We start from the raw sequence: 6,000 nt of genomic DNA, 5'->3' as shown, positions 1-6,000 counted from the left end.
AAAGTCAGAAATGCATGGGAAACTTTGCTGTACATTCTGTAATTCAGGAAATTTCCAAGCATCTGTGGAGATCATTTTACAACAATGTAATTGTTCTGAAAGTGCGGTATCTACAAATAATAACATCAAAACAAATGAAAATTGGAGCACAAATGTCTAGGTAGTTACATGAGGTCCTGTTACACTAATGAAACATGGGGAGCACAATAGCTTGAAGAATGAAAATATAAGTCACAGCTACAGTTTCCAATATTGAGCATGGCAAATTATTAGTTTCAACAGTATTAACATCACGCTGTAAAACATCATGACCTTTTTATCCTCACGTCTAGTTTTTTCAGTCTCATTATTAGCATTATGGCAGCTAGTTCTTAAATCCACATTGTTATAAAATTCTATACAATACTCTCTACACCCAATCAGAATTCATCAACTGCCTGTAGTTCTTTGTGTAAGGTCGAGGCCTTGTGAAATTTTCTACTTTCCTGTTTGAATGTCTATTCATATTGCCCTTGTTCACCTTATGTTTAGGCATCCATGTTGGTGAGATTAATGGGTGTAAATTTTGATATTCACAGTAGATACAATATCACAGCAAATGCCCTGTTCTTCTTGTGCGAGAGCTGCCATGCGCACACACACCCATCCACACGCGCACACACACACACACACATGCACACACACATTTATTTATACATGCACAAAAGTAAAGGAGAGATCATGAATTCAAATGGGAATAAAGAGGGATACATAGGAAAGTTTAGAAGGAGGAAAAAGGGAAGGAGAAATGATGTAACTAAATATAATCTCAAAAGTTTGAAAATTATTTTTAATAAATGCAGAATGTTTGAAAATTTGTAAGAAATACAAAACAACTTCATATGCAAAAACGTGCATATTTAATTCGAAGTGGATTCATGTGCTAGGATTTATTTTATACTAACATTCCTTCAGATAATACATTCAAGTCTATGCTAGTTTCTGTATTTGAAATTTTCATGCTCACTCTCTCCTTGACTGTTTTTATCTTTAATAGACAACTGCATGTTCAAAGTCCCATGGAGTTTGAGTTCAGCCCTTGTTGAGACAAAATATAGAACTGAAGTTTGAGTAACTGCAACAAAATACCTGAACACAAAGAGCTAAATAAAAGACATTCTGAAGTTAAAAAAAAAAAAAAAAAAAAAAAAAAAAAAAAAGAGCCTCAGGGCTGTAATTGCTAATGATGATCTGTTGGAGAATTTAATTTAGTCATTTTGAGGCAGTAACTGATGGTGATGCATACAAAGAAGGGGATGAATGCTTCACACAATAGTGGTGTTCAGTTAAGAGTACAGAAAAGTTAAATGAAAAAAAAAAAAAAAAAAAAAAATGAAAAAAAAAAAAGAAAAAAGAAAAGACAGGGAACAACCAGGAAACGAATCAGAAAAATCAACAAGTCAACAAGTAAAACAATATAAAATGTAGATCATTGCTAGGTAGCATCATTTTACAAAAGCATAGTTTTACAAAGGTACAGAAACAGCAAGGCACCTGGTTTGCTTAAAAGATGAATAGAGTCAGGGGCTGGTGGCACATGGCTTTAATTCCAGCACTCAGGAGGCAGAGGCAGGCAGATCTTTGTGAGTTGGAGGCCAGCCTGGTCTACAGAGCTAGTTCTAAGACAAGCTCCAAAGCAATACAGAGAAACGCTGTCGTGAAAAACCAAGAAAAAAAAAAAAAAGATGAAGTTTGTTTTTTAGTTTTGTTTGCTTTTGCTTTTGTTTTTCTCACTAAGAGGCAACATTTATTTCAAGATAATGTAAGCCTGTGATATGAGGAGGTTAATTGCAACCAAAATTGTGATATTTGCTAGGGAAGAGGAGCCAGGAAAAATAACAGGAATAAATAGAATGAGTATGTGTGTGAATACCAAAACTGAGGTCAGTTTCTAGACTATGCTCATAGAAAAGTGAACCAGAGATTTAAAGGATGACATCAAGCTCAGGATGTGGCAAGATTAAAAAACGAACTTCCTATCCTATTTCTTATCTGAGGAAGCATGCAGATGTGGTGCTGTGTACTTGGCATATGTGAGCTCACAAAGATGCAGATGCTGAAAGTGAGGGAAATACAAGCAGAATAAAAGAGTCACAGTTGACATTTTCATTGTGACTTGATGTAACTGTGATACAGGAAACAGAACCTAAGATTCATATGTATGCCTATAATTCAGGAACTCGTATAGAAGGGTATGTATAATGGCAGCTACAATGTGCTGAGGGCTGGCTCCTGTTAGGAACTGAGCTAAGCATCTTAAATTACTTCTTCTAGAAAGAAAAAAAAACATTTTACTAGGAAATACACTGAGGCTTGGAAAACTCAGGCCACTAAAGGTTAGAAAGTCCATGGAAAGGGAATCAGGCTGGTCTCATTGTCTCTGATTTTAAAGCCTTCTCTTACAGAGTTCCAACCTCCCAATTTGAATCTTCGGTATTCACAGGATTCAGATAGCTATGACAGTTGGGGACCTGGCAATAAGATTCTATTTAGGTACACTGACATCAAGATCAGAGCAGTTCATTTCAGTAAACACAGGACTGATAAAGCTGCAGATCGGTAGCTTGAAGTTCTGCAAATAAAGCTTTTAATGAAACCCTAAGGACTGAAATTCCTGATTGGAGACAATGTAGAGAACAGGCGTCCTTAGATGATGTGAAGACTAAATGAATGTATTAAACAGCTAGGAAAACCAAAGGCTGACAGTGGACTCAGAAAACCTCTTGTCGCATGGTTAGGTCAAATGACACCTGAAGAAGGACCATTTATTCTGTTAATTGATGGTCTCTATTGACACAAAAAGAGCTCTAAGTCCACATGCTTAAGTGACTGATGGATTTGTTGTTATTATTGTCTGTCTTTATACTCTATTTTGAACTAGATTCAGAAGTAATACTCAAGTCGGCTGAGATGGATCAGTAGATAAATGCCATCACTCAAGCACAAAGACCTGACTTAGGATCCCCAGCACTCAGGTAAAAACTACATGATTTGACATGTACCTGTAGCCCCTGCAGGTGCCCCAGCTCTCAATCTGGAATCTGTGAGCCCCTGCTTGCTCAGGTCAGCTGTCTCTGTGGGTTTCTCCAGCCTGGTCTTGACCCCTTTGCTCATCACTCCTCCCTGTCTACAATTGGATTCCAGGAGTTCATCTCATAGCTTAGCTGTGAATTTCTGCTTCTACTTCCATCAGCTACTGGATGAAGGCTCTATGATGGTATTTAAGGTAGTCATCATCTCATTATAGGGGAAGTGCATTTAAGGTAGCCTCTCCACTATTGCTTAGATTCTTAGTTGGGGTCATCCTTGTGGATTCCTGGATATTTCCCTAGTGTTATGTTTCTCTTTAAGCCCATAACTACTCCCTCTATTAAGGTATCTCTTTCCTTGCTCTTCTCTGAACAGCATCCTATAGAATGGGGAAAGATCTTCACCAATCCCACATCTGACAGAGGGCTGATCTTCAAAATATACAAAGAACTTAAGAAACTAGTCACCAAAACAACAAATAATCCAATTAAAAAATGGTATACAGATCTAAATAGAGAATTCTGAATAGAGAAATCACAAATGGCTGGAAGGCACTCAGGAAATTGCTCAACATCCTTAGCCATCAGAGAAATGCAAATCAAAACAACTATGAAATGCCATCTTACACCTGTCAGAATGGCTAAAATCAAAAACACCAATGGCAGCTTATGCTGGAGAGGATGTAAAGAAAATGGAACACTCCTCCATTGTTGATGGGAATGCAAACTTGTTTAGCCACTTTGGAAATCAGTATGGTGATTCCTCAGGAAAATGGGAATTAGTCTACCCCAAGATCCAGCAATTCCACTTTTAGGCATATGCCCAAAGGATGCACATTTATACCACAAGGACATCTGTTCAACTGTATTCATAGCAACATTATTTGTAAAAGCCAGAACCTGGAAACAACCTAACCTGAAGAATGGAAAATAATGTGGTACATTTACATAATGGAGTACTACTCAGTAGAAAAAAATAATGTCTTGAAATTCATAGACGAACAGATGGAACTAGAAGAAACCATCCTGAGTGTAGTGAGAAAACCCAGACGCAGAATGATAAACATGGTATTGTACTCATTCATAAATGGGTATTAGACATATAGCAAAGGATAAACCATCTACAATCCACAACATCCAAGAAGTTAGGAAACAAGAAGGACCCTAAAAGAGACAGATATGGACCCCTGAAAAGGGGAAGGAAAGGGACAAGATCTCCTGAGTAAATTGGGGGAACAGGAGAGAGGTAGGAGCAACAGGAGAGGAGAAGGGAAGGAGGGAGGAGAATATGAGGGATCAAGAAATCCAAAGGTTTAAACATCCTTTATTGAGAATGTAAGGAATACAGAACGAGTGAGACTAACTGACTAGATTTACATCCTAGGGATAAAACGTTTTCATTTAGAAAAGAACTATTCGTTTTTAAATGTGGTATGAATAATTATACTGAAAGGAAAATATAAAGTAGACATCCATGACTTTCTTTATAATATTTTGTCAATGTTGTAAGAGATTTTTTAAGTTGTAAATCACATTTGGGACCTATGATCTCCAACTGTAATAAAACCACAGACTATTTTATCATTACACTTTTTAAAAGAACTTCTATATAATTCAAGGCGCAAAACAATATAAAAGAAGCTATAACAGGTCACCTTCTTAAAATAATGAGATTTTCTTATTGTATTTTCTTCTATGGCTCTATTCATTTTATTGTGTTAATATAATCATATTTTAGTAACTATATATCTTAGTAGAGATGAAGTGCCTCCCTCTCATGTCTTAGACCTATTAGGTCATGTTTTGCCATTGACTTAGGAATGAGAGTCCTTTATGAAGAATCTCCTGGGGTCCAAGCATGAGGAATATTGAAATCCCGATTATATCCTTAATTACTAGAAGTCACTTGAGGAGGGAGAGTTTGGTTATGTTATAATCCATGAGGGCTCAAGGTCATGAATGTTAACAAACTTACAAGATGCAGAAGATCGCTTCTTCAAATACAGGGTACTTTGAAAACAGTGACATTTGTAAACATTACAAATGAAGTTTTAGCTAGTTGATTTTGTATTTCTCACCCTCTCACCAACACAGCAACCAGGCAAGAGACCTAAAAATTGTTTCTCAGTGATTAGACCTTTAAACACTGGGAGATTTTCCTTCCATTGATAAGCCATTATTTTAATTTTATCCATAAGAGAGACCTCAAAATTCTTAATGTATTTCTTTATGATAACAATGACGATGTAATCAGGCAATGATATCCATCCTTGTACTGTTATACACAGAGTGATTTGGTCCAGTATGTTCATGTACAGTTTTGACTGTGAATTGAATGTTATTCCCCTTTTGCTTTCACTTTTTAAAAAGCCATATTTTTCAATATTATGTAATATGGAAATCTAGTTTATTCTTGTTACATTTAAATTTTTTCCCTAAAACCACAATGTCACTTTTGCTGTCAGGATTGTTATTGGTATCTCATAATTTAGAGTGATCTGCCTGTTTGTAATGACCTTTCTTGACAGCCACTCCAGAAAGCAGCAGATAGATAGGGTCCTACTTTGCCCTTCTAAGAAACAAAGCTAAATCCAGCATTCAGAGCATCTATTTCAGTGTGCATCTTAGGAGTGAAGGACCATGCAATTTGACCTTAGAGCTCTTTTTGAGAAGCATGAAAAGATAAAAATCTTATCAAGCATGCTTAATTATGTACAGATTAAGATACATAGGACAAAGATAAAATATGGGTTATATATTTTATTCTGGGAGAAGTCACTTCCATGAAAAACCAATGACACTCAAATTCCTGCTCCAAGGATCTACACCCAGGCTGCTCTCCATGACCCAACTGGAACCAAGAGAGAGCAAGCCTGTCCTGGACCCCAGATCAAATACCTCAGGCTCACTCACCTACACACCTGTGACCATG

This window comes from Phodopus roborovskii, unplaced genomic scaffold (assembly GCF_943737965.1).
Source record: "Phodopus roborovskii unplaced genomic scaffold, PHOROB, whole genome shotgun sequence".
NCBI lineage: Eukaryota > Metazoa > Chordata > Mammalia > Rodentia > Cricetidae > Phodopus > Phodopus roborovskii.
Note: the sequence above shows the minus strand (reverse complement) of the source record.